The following is a 15659-nucleotide window of genomic DNA, read 5'->3' as shown; positions in this document are numbered from 1 at the left end:
TCATACTACATGTAAAAGATGGTATCAAAAATTTCGTCAAGGAGATTTCAGTCTTGAAGATGAACCGCGTGCTGGATGCCCTCAAAAGATTGAAACGGACGAATTGCAAGCAGTGCTGGATATAAACTCTGCGCAAACTGAAAAGGAGTTTGCAGAACAGCTTGGCATTACGCAGCAAACCATTTCCGTACGTTTACATACGATGGGAAAGGTTCAGAAGGAAGACAGATGGGTTCCGCATGAATTGTCCGAAGACAACAAAAATCGTCGGCGTGACACTGCACTTACTTTGCTTTCAAAGTTCTGGAAAAAAGATTTCTGCACAAAATCATTACAGGAGATGAAAAGTGGATTCTTTATGATAACCCTAAACGTAGAAAATCATGGGTTGATCCTGGTCAACCTTCGACATCGAGGCCAAAGCCCAATATCCACGCCAAGAAGGTTTTGTTCTGTATCTGGTGGGATTGGAAAGGTGTGTTGTATTATGAGTTGTTACAACCGGGTGAAACAATCACGGCAGATCGCTACCAACAACAATTAACCAATTGATGCATTAGAAGAAAAGAGGCTATTTACAAGGACGTCGTAAAATGATCTTGCTTCATGACAATGCTCGATCACATGTTGCGAAAGCGACTCAGGACCATATCTTTGCATTAGGCTGGGAATTTCTCCTGCACCCGGCGTATAGCCCAGACATGGCGCCTTCCGATTACTGCCTATTCCAGTCGCTGCAGCATCATTTGGCTGATACACATTTCGTGAGATTTGAAGAGATACGAAAATGCATTGATGACTTTATTGCTTCGAAGCTGGTGAGCTTCTATCGTCAAGGAATTCGCAAGCTATCCGAAAGATGGCAAAAGGCCGTTGATGCAAACGGGGAATATTTCGCTGATTAATATTTTTTGTTTGAATAAAGATTGAATTTTACAAAAAAAAGCTCAGAACTTTTTTGTACACCTAATATTATTATTATTATTATTATTATTATTATTATTATTATTATTATTATTATTATTATTAGTATTAGTATTTATATATATTTTATTGAATGTGTAATTCTATATATGAAACTTTATATTATAGTATTACAAAGTATTATAGCAAAAAGATTTAGAAAAATTTATCTCTGTTCCCTCTCTCTTTCTTTTATCCCTTCTTTCACTATGGATTTTTCATTTTTATTAATTATTATTAATATAGTTTATCTTACATTTACATTGCACAATCTGAATATGTCTGTAATTCATTCCGCAATAAATTCTGCATTGAAAAATGCAATTATTTCATCACTTTTCTCTTGTGAAATAGGTCTAGGCATGTGAAAATAGTTGCTATTTAAAAAGAATGGAGATTTGCTATATGCAATGACATACGTTTTTTTGAAAAACTATGTACCTTTTTTCCACCAATTGATTCATCTCAATATTATGTGCATAAAAGTATTAAGATATAATTGCCAAAAAATGAATAGTTTATTAGATATTTTATATTTTATGTAAAATTGCATATCAAATTGAAACCTCAGAATAAAAAAAGTATTTATTAAAAAAAAAAATACTTTATTATAGTGTTTTACAGAGCTCTCGAAGTCAGCTACAAAGATGTGTAATCAAAAATGGGAAATTCCATTTAAAAACCAAAGTTGACATTTATATGACCCTGGCGATCGAAAGAATACATGTATATATGTATATTGTAATATACGTTGTAACGGCAGGGCCGTTACGAGCACAGTACGCGGTGCCCCCACGCGATACCGACTCCCCGCCACCGGACCGACGGCGCGCAATGCGGAACGCCGACCGGGTATATAAGCTGGCCGGCCGAGACATCGAGACCAGATCCCATCCTGCGATCCGATTCCCGATACTGACCTAACCAGTATCTACTACCTCTCGGGGCCAAGGTTTCACTTGGCTCTGCCGGGTTTCACCGGCTTTCTCTATCTTCGAGCTGAGGTTTCACTCAGCTCTGTCGGGTTTCACCGACTCCTGTCACCGCTCCACGGGATGAGGTTTCACTCAGCTCTGTCGGGTTTCACCGACTCCTGTCACCGCTCCTCGGGCTGAGGTTTCGCTCAGCTCCACCGGGTTTCGCCGGTTTCCGTTGCGAAGGCAGGGCTCGACGTGGCACTCGACCCTGCCCGCAATACCTAACCGTCCCGCCTGACATTAGCTCGTAAGTGCATGCGATAGAGATTAAGGCTGCTAGTTATAAGTCAGTAATCCTAAGATTTTTAGTGATAATCGCGCCGTGTAAATAAATCGTTGTCGACCGCACGCCGCACCCGTCCTGCGCATCTCATCGCCTTACGCCAACCGGTTGCGTCTCCGCTTTGCTACCAGCGACACTGCGACATCACCCGGCTCTGCACTACTCTGTATCTACCTTTCCACCAATAAACGATCTTTTCGCCGCCACTTGTGTTCGCGTACGCTTGAGTCTCCCCTCCTCTCGAACCCGGACACCGACGAGCCGATCCGAGCGTCGAGCGAGGTGACAACGTCACAACGTATATATATATATATATATATATATATATATGTGTGTATCATTGTATTGTTGTGTTATTCTAAATACGTTATTTGCGATAAATATCATCACATGCTTCGGTAGTCAAAGGGATAAGATGTCTACCCGGTAAGCAGGAAATCCAGGTTCGATTCCTGGCTGAGGTAGTATTTTTTCGCAAAATAATTACGAGTTTTTACGACTGGTTCGTGATCGGGCCCCGCCGTGACGCACACCCTCCCTTCTTATTCGGGGGCTCGAGCCATGCTTGATGCAATCTCTCCTGTCGTGCTCCAGGAGGATTATTTGTATATTTGCCAATGGCGTTGGAGGGTGTCGCCGCTGCAGTCCGACCTGCATCCATCGAGTGACAGATCAACATCGCTCTGGAGTACCGGTCGTGGGGATTCGAGAGAACACACACACACACACACACACACACACACACACACACACACACACACACACACACACACACACACACACACACGTATATTGTAGTGTGTCTGTGTGTGTGTGTGTGTGTGTGTGTGTGTGTGTGTGTGTGTGTGTGTGTGTGTGTCATTGTATTGTTGACTTGTTGTTCTAAACATGTTATTGCGATAAATATCATCACATGCCTCGGTAGTCGAAAGGATAAAATGCCTGCCCGGTAAGCAGGAGATCCAGGTTCGATTCCTGGCTGAAGTAGTATTTTTTCGCAAAATAATTACGAGTTTTCACGACTGGTTCGTAGTCGAGCCCCGCTGTGACGCACACCCTCCCTTCTTATTTGGGTGCGTGCCGCATTGCTCGATATTTTCGCGCGGTCAATGTGTGTTCGAATTCGAGGAATGAGAATGCTCGCTTCGGTTTGTGAATGTTGCACGAAAGACAAGTATGCTGGTCGGAGACCGAGAATTCTCCGTCCCATATGCTTGTGTAAAGGCGAGATAGATTAGACCGAGAATGTTCCGTCTCGGGGTGGAAGATAGACGGAACGAGTGATAAATATGCTTGCCGGGGACTGAGAATGCTCCGTCTCGGTTTGCTCGTATGGTTAGTCAAGAAACGTTGAGACTGAGAATGCTCTGTCTCGAGGGAAGCGAGAGCCAAGTATGCTTGACGGAGACTGAGAATACTCTGTCTCGATTTCCTCACTTTTTGCGGATGTATGATACCGGATATCGAGTGCTCGGCGGAGATCAGAAATGCCTGATCTCGGTTTCTCGGTATCGGTCGGAGATGTGAACAGGTCGGAAGATCGGATCGGTCTGGATGTTTTATCCTGGTTCGACCGGTTTATATACCCGGCCGCGTTTGTTATTTTGTATTAACAAAATAGCGCAGGTCGGCGGCGCTTGACACGCACGTGGCGAGTGCGTGTTCGATTGCGCGTGCAACGGTCGGTGCGTTCGGTATCACGGACGCGGAGCCCGGTCGCACTTATAACTAGAACGATGCGCGAGAGGCGTATTGTTACAATATAATTACATATATTTATTACAATATATTTATAGTGGATTATATAAAGTTTTCTTTATCGGGATTCATAGTTTCTACAATCTATGCTTTATTGATAAGAATGCAAAATTTATTGATGCGAAAGAAACATTTAAATAAATTGTTGTCAAACCCAAGAAATGTAGTGTTACGTCCAGCCCAGAGTAAATTGTGAAATTAAGAATTAAGAATTTAAATGAAAGGAGTATGAATAGGCTCGGAAGGATGAACAGCAGCTCTCTCGGCAATCAGGCGTAGAAACGTGATCTCGAGTCGAAACCTATTGTTTATGTCTCGGTACTGGAGCAACGATAAGGAAACGCTATGAGTGCCGTAGACATGCGTTCGTCGGTCGTTTTTAGGAAAGTTAGTTCCTATCTTAAAAAAGTTAATTACCAGGGAAAGACCTCGTGCGATCGATGGGATAGAGAACGAGAGTTTTAAATGAAAATAATAAAGAAAGTTAAAATTTAAATATAATCTTTAATGAATGAAAAAAAGGAATTTTAAAAGAAACAAGAGAAGTAACATGTGTGAGGGTGTGTGACTGTGTGAATGATATTGCGGATGTTACATTAGTGTGGAGGCCATAGAGTAAGATTTTGACGAAGGGCAGTATGAATCAAATCTTTAGTACGATGATCCTACTCGGTTTGTATAAATAATAATTCTTGAGTTAACTTAACTTAATGACATGGAAATTTCAAAAATAAGATTTACCAATAATAACATTAAAAAATTGTCTGAACCTACTGGTATTCAAGTAAGAAATCTTTCAATTCCCATTTTGAGCAGCCTAAATTTTATCGCTCTTAAGAGCGTAAGAACAATAATATGCTTCTCAACTTAAAAAAAAAAACTAACGGACAAATTCATAAAAAAGAAGGGGTATTGTTTACCAAAGCTGATAAGGGAAACTTAATGGTTGCTGTCGATAGGGATGCATTCATCGGGAAAATTAAAGACATGCTTAATGATAGAATCACTTATACTATTATTGACAAAGATCTGATGAGGAAAACTGTTAGAGATTTGAACACGCTGTTTTCGGGATGAAAAAAGAAGGAATATATTTCCGAGATACAGAATATTATATTGTAGCGATAATGTACTGCCGAGAGCTTATGGACTCCTGAAGATACACAAACCGAATTGCCCCTGTAGAATCATTGTGTCCTCCATTGATACACCTCTTTACCAATTAGCCACTTTTTTGCACGGGATGATCTCCACTAATGTTCCCAAAGCTTCAAGTCATATTCTGAATACTTATGAATTAGTTAAAAATTTACTGGAAACAACCATTGATAACAATTTTTCCTTAATCTCTTTGGACGATGTGTCATTGTCTACCAATGTTCCGACAGAATTGGCGATTCAATGCCTCAAAAAAGTGGCATATCAGATCATTGCAAAATACTGAAGAAGGAGTTCTTGGAGGCTGTTCGGTTCCTGAATACTACGTTTTTCACATTTGACAACGTGATATATGAGCAAAATTTCGGGACTCCGATGGATTCTTCTTTCTCATCTATAATTGCAAATTTAATTATGCAGGAGTTGGAGGATGGAGTTCTTGCGACAATTTCTTTTTCAGTGCCAATTTATTATAAATATGTTGATGATATTCTTATGACGGTTCCGTCTTTTGCAATCAACAAAATTGTCAAAAATTTCAATGCCTTTCATCAGAGGCTATAATTTACATTGGAGATAGGAAGACAACGAATAAATTTCTTAGATGTCGAGATTTTTTAGATCTCGTTGTCCATAATAAACAATTCAATTGTTTTTTGGCACCATAAATCAACCTTTTCAGGTCGATGTTTGAATTTTTTGTCGCAATACCCCATTTTCCAAAAAAGAGGCATTATTACGAACCTAGTGGATAAAGCATTTTTACTTTCGCATTCAAAATTTCATGAGAAAAATTTTCAATTTATTGTTAATATGCTATTCGACAATGACTAGCCGAAGGAATTTATTTTTGACAATATTAATAAGCGATTAAAAAATCTAATATACAAACAAAATCAGTGACAGACGAGTGATAATACTGACAACATACGGGAGGATGAATTTTCGTGATTTACCTTATCATACATCCCCAATGTTTCTGATAAATTTTTCAAAATTTTTAAAAACTCAAACTTCAGACTAGCTTTTTATAATATCAATAAATTTCGTGGTGATAGTCATCAGGACGTAAAGACCCCATGTCAAATTCACAAAAGAGAAATGTCATATACAAGATTAATTATCGGAATTATGATGCATCTTATGTGGATCAAACGATTATTAGGTATTCGGATTTCTGAACCGCATATTATTAGGAATACATCTTCCCGTTCTGTGATTGTGGACCACAATTTTCATACGAAACATGAATTTAATTGGGATAACGAAAAATTCTGGATGTTGAGAGCTTGTATAACAAATGGTTGATCTCAGAAATTATACATATCAAAAAACAAAAGAACGGTCTAATTTAAAAACAGCGAAATGTTAGATCGCGCTTATAAACAAATAACTGCATTAATATATTGTACTTTTTATAAATAACCTTGCCAGCTCCTATTTTGTAATTAAATCTATTTTTATCGCCGAGATTTACTGTCATTTTACAATTTGACATTGGACGATGTAGTCGTTTTGTATGGCCGTGTCTTTAATTATATTTGTTTCCGATTTTATCATTTCTTATGTATCAAGTTTTAAAATTGGATTGTTATTTTGACTATATTTTTTACATTTATTTTAATCGCTGACTTGTATTTTATTTTACTAATTGTTTATTATACATATGCAAAGTACTTGTGTGGTGGTTCGAAGGTAAAATGATTATGTTGTATGTCACATCCTAATTGTATTCTTTGCTATTTCTCATTAGTTTTTTCATATAAAAAATTATATCATTACTATTCTATCTTGTTGCACATTTTGTACCAATTCCATTTAGTTGTACAACTGTGTCATGGACAACGGTTATAGGATGTATAATAAATCTCTTTGCAAAAAGATTACAACTAAGAATTCTTTCACCAACGCCATACGATTTATGATTATAGGATTTGTACTGAAGATGACTCAAATGACTGAAACGTCTATTATATATTTTATGTAATAACATAATCCGTAATTAAATTGTATGCTGCAAGATCTGCGCTTGACTCTTAACAACCATACCGTCTCTCTAACTTTTTGAATAATAATGACATAGATATTTCAAAAATAAGATTAACAATAATACAGTATAGCATAATGGAAATGTATATAATGTATATGTGTATAGGGAGATTAAGCAGGTATAGAAGCTAAGGAAATAAGGAGCTAAGGAGGAGAGTAATCTTGATCTTCTTCGGGAGGTGAGGTTATCAAATCGAAAGGACGGGAATTGTTTTTTTTGAGATCGGGAAAAAGAGGATCGTCATCTTGAAATAAAGGATAAGGATAAAGTTAATAATGGATTCTAGATCGAATAGGTGTTGTGACATGGCGTTCTGGAATTGCCCGTCACAAGGAGCGTTTGCTCTGATCAGGAGAGCTAGTGAATCCTGCGTCCGCCTTTTTTGGGAGAGAGAATGCAAACGGAACTTAGAGAGGCGTGAGCCGCTTATGATTTCGTGTGGATTTTTCTGTCCATTTCCTATTATTGTTTAGCTTACCGTTTATTATTATATCGTGGTGAAATTCACGGCTGACGAGATGCTATGTAAAACAAAATGCCTACCGACGATCCACCTTAACCAAATTCGAAAAGAGATGCCATTGAACAAGGATTAGACAGGTCGTACTCCTCCGTTAAATTACCGATATTCAAGTATGAATTAGGTTTTGCTACAGCAATCTATTAGGTGTACAAAAAAGTTCTGATCTTTTTTTTGTAAAATTTAATCTTTATTCAAAAACAAACAAAAAAATATTAATCAGCGAAATATTCCCCGTTTACATCAACGACCTTTTGCCATCTTTCGGGTAGCTTGCGAATTCCTTGACGCTAGAAGCTCACCGGCTTCGAAGCAATAAAGTCATCAATGCATTTTCGTATCTCTTCAAATCTCACGAAATGTGTATCAGCCAAATGATGCTGCAGCGACTGGAATAGGTAGTAATCGGAAGGCGCCATGTCTGGGCTATACACCGGGTAAAATTCCCAGCTTAATGCAAAGATATGGTCCTGAGTCGCTTTCGCAACATGTGGTCGAGCATTGTCATGAAGCAAGATCACTTTACGATGTCCTTGTGAATGGCCTCTTTTCTTCTAATGCATCAATTGGTCAATTATTGTTGGTAGTGGTCTGCTGTGATTGTTTCATCCGGTTGTAACAACTCATAATACAACACACCTTTCCAATCCCACCAGATACAGAACAAAATCTTCTTTGAGTGGATATTGGGCTTTGGCGTCGATGTCGAAGGTTGACCAGGGTCAACCCATGATTTTTTACGTTTAGAGTTATCATAAAGAATTCACTTTTCATCTCCTGTAATGATTTTGCAGAAAATCTTTTTTCTGGAACTTTGAAAGCAAAGTGAGTGCAGTGTCATGCCGACGATTTTGTTGTCTTCACAATTCATGCGGAACCCATCTGCCTTCTTTCTGAACCTTTCCCATCGTATGTAAACGTACGGAAATGGTTTGCTGCGTAACGCCAAGCTGTTCTGCAAGCTCCTTTTCAGTTTGCAGAGTATATCCAGCAATTCGTCCGTTTCAATCTTTTGAGAGCGTCCAGCACGCGGTTCATCTTCAAGACTGAAATCTCCTTGGCGAAATTTTTGATACCATTTTTTACATGTAGTATGACTTACAGCGTTCTCTCCATATCTCTCTCCATGCAGCACAAATCATTGCAGTGGCTTCAGCAGCATTTTTCTTCAGATGAAACGCGAAGTGGATGGAAAATCGAATATGCTCTTTTGTTATTGCCATCGTGAACACTACTGATTTTTGAGGTTATGTGCATCAAACGCCAAACCGTATGGCATTTTAGAAGGCCAAATATCAACGCTTTAAAACCGCAAAAGGGCGGGAAGATATATAAAATTTAAATTGTTATTTCGGTTGTATGAAATCTAAAGCTCAGAACTTTTTTGTACACCTAATATTTACAGAGAACTGGAAAGCTGAGCACTGCCACGTGGGGACAAGAGGCGGCAGAAAGGGAGGCGTCGCTCCACGCAAGGCTGTAGGAAACCCCGGATGAAGAAAGGATTGACCAGAAAGCCAAGAAGAAGCAACCGCTCTTTAAATCTCTCGCGGGATCAGCGGATCGCGCGCATCTAAATAATAGATTTGTTGGCCGATCGCGCTATGACGCTAATTCACGAAGAAAAGAGAGGTGACGACTGAGACATCTTACTTGACCACATTAATATTGATCACAGTCCCAATTGACTACATTGCGATTGGCCACCGTCCCGATTGACCATTGTCCCGATTAACTACAGTCCCATTTGGTCACAATCCTGTTTGACCACCGTCCCGATTGATCACAGTCCCGATTGACCACCGTCCCGATTGACCATCATTCCGATTGACCACCATCCCGATTAACCACCGTCTCGATTGACCGTTTTGAAATTGATAATATTCAATGTACTGTTCTTATCACTGCGTTTAATAGCATTTTTTATTTTATATCAAGTAATATGTGTAGTTTACTGCGGCAGTACGCGGGATATTCGTGTTCTCCTAACTCTTCCGAATTTTATATATTGCAATCATACATAATAATTAACCTTAAATCTTGATAATATGTAAAGAAAGATTAGCTTTCAAGAGATTATGAAATATATCAGATGCATTATATTATTGTCATTATGTTTGTATTATTAAAACAATTAATAAGTTAATCAAAATTTTGTATGAATATATATATAAATTGTCGCGTTCGCGGCGTTAATTCCCGTGATCGCGATACTCGGCAGAGCGCTCTCGGAAAGGAAGAATACTGTTTTAAGAAAGACTCGCTCTTTATTAAACCAACGGTACAGAAACGCGTCCGGCCACCGCAGAATCCGGCCGTCAAATCTATAAAACAGTCGGAGAACGACGCGTTGCCAAGGGCCGATCCTCTATTCAAACTCTTATCGATTGATATTGATTATCTTTTAGCAGCGCCGAACGGAATACCGCACGGCCGCAACACTGCCCCCCTCTTCATAAAATTGTCGTCCCGACAATTCTTCCTCTTTCAAGAACTTCCTCTTAGAAAAGACTTCTCCTGGCGACTTCCTGCCCTACCCTGGGCTGCTGCCTCAGGTTACCGGGCGTCGCTACTTCCAATCCCAGTCTTCTCTACTCTTCAGAAGAATCTTGTTTTTGAAATTCTCGCGCGTTTCACTCTTGACTCTTCGTCTTGAGCTTTGCGCACTTCTCTCTTCTATTTTTCGGGCAAAGTGGGGGTAATCGTCGTGGACTCTTACGTCTTTCTAAAAGACACACTAAGCCCCTGCCTCGGCATTCGTCCATCGTCCCCCGGAAAAACCACGACTCGGAAAACCGGGGGCGAGGCAGACTTCTTCTCAGTTTGAAGTACGAGCTTGAAGATCTTGCTTGGTGCTCAGGCTCGAGAATCTCCCCACGACGCTTCTCACGACGGAAGGAAGCTTAAAGAAAAATAAAACAGAACACAGTAACTCAAAACAATTAACAAGAAATAAAAGTAACGTCGAAATTGGAAAACCGGGCCCTGAAAATCTCTACTTAAAATTCTTCCCTTTCTCTATACGGAGCTAACCTGTCGGCATGCACAACCTTGCTTTTCCGACCACCTGAACGAGAAATACAGAAAACTACATCACTAATTTTCTTAATTATCTCAAAAGGCCCCTCCCAATCGTTCTGTAGTTTGGGAGACCTACCCTTCTTACGATGAGGATTAAATAACCAAACCTTCTGTCCTTCCTCAAAAACGGGATGCCTAGCCTTTCGATCATAGCGGCACTTGACCTTCAAAGACCTTGATTCTAATCTCTCTCTTACTCTCTGATGAATTTCATCCAGCTTCTGCTGCAAATTTCGAACGTACTCCTCCGCTGACTCGGAAAAACCATAACTGGGAGGAGTACCTCTTAGCAAATCCATCGGCAAGGTAAGATCTCTTCCGCAAAATAATTCTGAAGGAGTTACGCCTGTAGCCTCATGTTTAGAGGTCCTATAGGCAAGAAGAAACATGGGAATCCAACGATCCCAATCCTTTTGATTCTCTTCAATAAACTTTGACAAATACTGTAAAATCGTCTGATGTTGTCTTTCAACTTGACCATCAGACTGAGGATGAAGAGCGGTCGTCCTCGTTTTCCTAATTCCCAAAATTCTCATCAATTCTTGAAAGAGCTGTGATTCAAAATTCCTTCCCTGATCAGTATGAAGTTTCAACGGGACCCCATATCTAGAAACAACCTGATTAACAAAAATTTCTGCTACCGTAGTAGCTCTCATATTTTTCAAAGGAAAAGCTTCTACCCATTTAGTAAAACAATCAACAACAACTAGAAGATACTTGTTGCCTGAAGAAGAAATAGGTAACGGGCCTAAAATATCCATCTGAATCCTCTCAAAAGGAGCTCCCGAATTAAAGATCTGCAAAGGAGATTTCCCCTTATCTGCAGCACCCCTCTTCGCAATACAAATCTTACAGGTTCTGCACCATTCCTCAACATCCTTCTTACAGGTTGCCCAATAAAAACGTTTCCGGATCTTTTCCAGCGTTTTATTGATCCCGAAATGCCCTCCAGAAGGAGTTTCATGAGCTTCTTCTAAAATCTGCTTCACTTTGCTTCGCGGGACCATCAACTGAAGAAAACTGTTTTTTAAATTAGGAGCCTCCCATCTCTTATGCAAAATCCCATTTTGGACTTCCAAGGCATGCCATTGATGCCAATAGATCTTGGCTGACAATCCTTTCAAAGAAACTTCCTCCCAAGAAGGTCGCAAATCATTTTCTTTGGCAAGTAAAAACATTGCCAGTTCCTGATCCTCTATTTGAGCCCTTCGCCAATCCTCAGAAGAATCCTCACGCAAAACAATACGAGCAACTACTTTATCCTCAAAAAGCCCTCTCTGAACTTCCACTTTAGAACAGAATCTACATTTTTCTTCTACACAAGGGCGTCTCGAAAGACCATCGGCATTACCGTGTATAATCCCCTTTCGATGAGCAACATCAAAATCGTATTGTTGTAACCTTTCCATCCAGCGAGCCAATTGTCCCTCCAAGTCTTTGAAGGACATCAACCATCTCAAAGAAGCATGATCAGTTCGAATAGAGAAACTCTTTCCATACAAATAATGATGAAAATGTTTCATCGAATCTACCAAAGCTAATAACTCTCTTCTTGTTGTGCAATAATTCCGCTCAGGTTTGTTCAAAACCCGACTATAATAAGCAATGACCCTCTCATAGCCGTCCTGAACTTGTGAAAGTACCGCCCCTATTCCAAAACCTGAAGCATCCGTATCCAAAATCATCTTTCCTTCCCCCTTCGGAAAGGAAAGAAGAGGTGCAGACGTTAATGCCTGTTTTAACCTCAAAAATGCTTCTTGACATTGCTCAGTCCATTCAAATTTAGTCAAATTCTCAGTTAATTTAAATAGAGGCTTCGCAATTGAAGAAAATCCTTTAACAAACTTCCGATAATAAGAGCAAAATCCAAGAAAACTCCGGACCTGTTTCTTATTCTGAGGAACTGGCCACTCAGTGACCGCTTCAGTCTTCTCAGGATCCGTAGTGATCCCGGCAGAAGAAACAACATGACCCAAATATTTTACCTGTCTCTTAAATAAATCACATTTCTTTGGGTTAACACTAAGTTTCGCAGCACGAAATCTCAGAAGAACCTCTCTTAAATTCTCTTTCATTTTCTCAAAGGTTTTGCCAAAAACTATCACATCATCTAAATAAACCAGGCAAATTTTCGAAAGTAAACCCCGTAGCACCCGTTCCATAAGACGTTCAAAGGTAGCTGGGGCATTACACAGACCAAAAGGTATCGCAACAAATTGCCAAAGTCCATTCCCCACAGAAAAAGCAGTCTTTTCCCTATCTTCGGGACGAATTTTCAGTTGCCAATAACCACTCTTCAAATCTAGAGTAGAAAACCAGGCATTTCCCGATAACTGATCAAGAAGATCGTCAACCCTTGGTAGCGGATAAGAATCTTTTTTCGTAACCGCATTCAATTTCCGAAAATCAATGCAAAATCTAAGAGATCCATCTTTCTTCTTTACCAAAACTGCTGGAGAAACCCAAGGGCTTGAAGATTCTTCAATTACCCCTTGTTCTTTCATGTCCTCCATAATTTTTTCAACTTCTGAACGCATATGAATTGGAATTCTCCTAGGAGCCTGTTTGATAGGACAAGAATCCATTAACTCAATTTTATGTTGAAGAACTTCACACTTTCCTGCAATAGCTTGCTCCGAAAACACGTCACGAAATTCTCGCAACAATGTAGCGAAAACTAATCTCTGATCTTCCTCCAACTCTCGGGAATTATTATTAAAGAATTCTTCCAACTCCGCGGGCACAGCTTCGTTCTCTTGCTTAATTCGACGACAAAAATCTTCCCTATGACCTCCACGGAGAAAAGATTCTATAACAGTTTGCATCCCTATTCGTGAAAAGAAATCCGCGCCCAAAATACAATCCTCTCCAATATCGGCAACGAAAATCGGTAACTCTAAATCAAATCTCCCTAACTTTATCTTAGCAAATATTTTAAAACTAATCGGGACTCTTTCCCCCGTAGGATATCTCAAATTTTCTTCCTTAGCTGAAAAACGCTTCCCTTTTCTCCCTATAAATTTACTACTCACTAAGGTCACATCGGAGCCCGTATCCAATTTAAAAAAACAATCTTTCCCATTAAGAGAGCCTTGAAAAACAAAATTTCTTGATTTTTCACACCCTCTCTCAAAACGCCTACAAACACCTGGGGCATTTCTTCCATTTGTCGAGCCCGCCCCTGTAAGTTCGACAAAACCTATTTTCCCTGCTGTGAAACAGAAAGTGATGGACACTCGGAACGGAAGTGCCCTTGTTTTCCGCACTGCCAACATTCCTTTTTCTCTCGAATTTTAAAATTCTTCTTTTTCTTAAAATTTAATCCCCTCGTTCCACGAGATTCTACTTTGAACCCGTTTAAATCAGGATTGCTCTTATAATTCGAGCAATCTTTAACCTCCTTAAAATTAAAATTTCTCCGCTCTTTTAAACAATTCTCCCTAATAATTTTAATAGCCAAAGCTCTTTCTACCGCAGCCCTCAAAGACGTTAACCCTTCTAGCTGCAATGTCTGTTTAACATTTACATCAGACAATGCAACTACAAATTGAGAACAAGCAATTTTGTCACGAACTCCAGGAGAACATTCTGGATAAGCTAATCGAGATAAACGCTCAATATCCGAGCCTAATGCAGCTAAATCTTCTCCGAATTTCTGTTTTCGATTCGTAAATTGAAAATAATAATTTTGCGAGGATAAATTTTCCCCAAAACGTAGCTCTAAACGCGCGACTAAATTTTCAAATTGAGAGTTCTCAAAATTCGTGCCCCCTTCCAAAATCACACGCGCTTTTCCTCGGAGACATGACGCTATTACAACAGCCTTTTCCGCGTTTCCCAAATTATTCGCCCGCGCAATTAAATTAAACTGCGTAAGATATTCGCGCAACGGAACACTACCGTCGTAAATATCGGGCTTAAGTTTCAAGTCGGAATTAAAATTTGAAAAAGGAAATGACTGGCCTGATATCGGACGTTGCGAAATCTCTTCCTGCAGACCGGGCATTGAAAATGTTTCTGTCTCTCGACGAGCGCGCTCCTCCCTCAGAGAGCGAAGCTCCTCCAGCGTTAAGCGAAGAATCTCCTCCAAGTTCGGAGACGCCTCCGGCCCTTCCGCTCGAGTACAGGCCCTTTTTCTCGCAGAGATTACTCTCCGACTTTTCGCCTCTTCCTGTCCAGTCCCCGTCTCTTCTGTTTGTCGCTCCGCCATTATCTCTTACACACACACACACGAATCGAAAAATTCGATCCCGGACGAGCCCCCAAAATTGTCGCGTTCGCGGCGTTAATTCCCGTGATCGCGATACTCGGCGGAGCGCTCTCGGAAAGGAAGAATACTGTTTTAAGAAAGACTCGCTCTTTATTAAACCAACGGTACAGAAACGCGTCCGGCCACCGCAGAATCCGGCCGTCAAATCTATAAAACAGTCGGAGAACGACGCGTTGCCAAGGGCCGATCCTCTATTCAAACTCTTATCGATTGATATTGATTATCTTTTAGCAGCGCCGAACGGAATACCGCACGGCCGCAACAATATATATACATATACGAGGGTAGTCTGAAAAGTTTTGAATCTTAACATGAAGATGACGTTACTCGTCAAAACTATTCTAGTACTATATAGTATATGCTTTGAAAGACTTTTGTGAAAGACTTTTGTGAAAATTTCAGCCATTTTGGACGCTCAGTTGTTGTTTGACAGTTGTTTGTGTCAGTCGATGTCAGTGTTTTTGTAAAAATGGAAAAAAATTGAATATCGTGCCGTGATTAAATTCTTATATTTGAAAGGCAATACGTCTGCGCAAATTAAAATTGAGTTGGACGCTGTTTACGGGAGAGACTCTGCCCCATCATTTGCCACCGTAAAA

The 15659-nt window shown here is 39.9% G+C and overlaps 1 long non-coding RNA gene across 1 annotated transcript in view; it reads left to right on the top strand.

Annotated features, from left to right (window-relative positions):
• The window catches only part of LOC112552379 (uncharacterized), a 49479-nt gene extending 48350 nt beyond the window's left edge, over positions 1 to 1129 (top strand). The window contains exon 7 of the long non-coding RNA XR_016140478.1: positions 42 to 1129. This is a non-coding gene — a long non-coding RNA (uncharacterized LOC112552379). The remainder of the gene's footprint in view (positions 1 to 41) is intronic.
• The last annotated feature ends 14530 nt before the right edge of the window (positions 1130 to 15659 follow it).

This window comes from Pogonomyrmex barbatus, unplaced genomic scaffold, assembly GCF_055798465.1.
Source record: "Pogonomyrmex barbatus isolate J1 unplaced genomic scaffold, ASM5579846v1 scaffold5, whole genome shotgun sequence".
In the NCBI taxonomy this organism is placed as follows: Eukaryota; Metazoa; Arthropoda; class Insecta; order Hymenoptera; family Formicidae; genus Pogonomyrmex; species Pogonomyrmex barbatus.
Note: the sequence above shows the minus strand (reverse complement) of the source record. Positions and strands in the feature narration are given on the sequence as shown.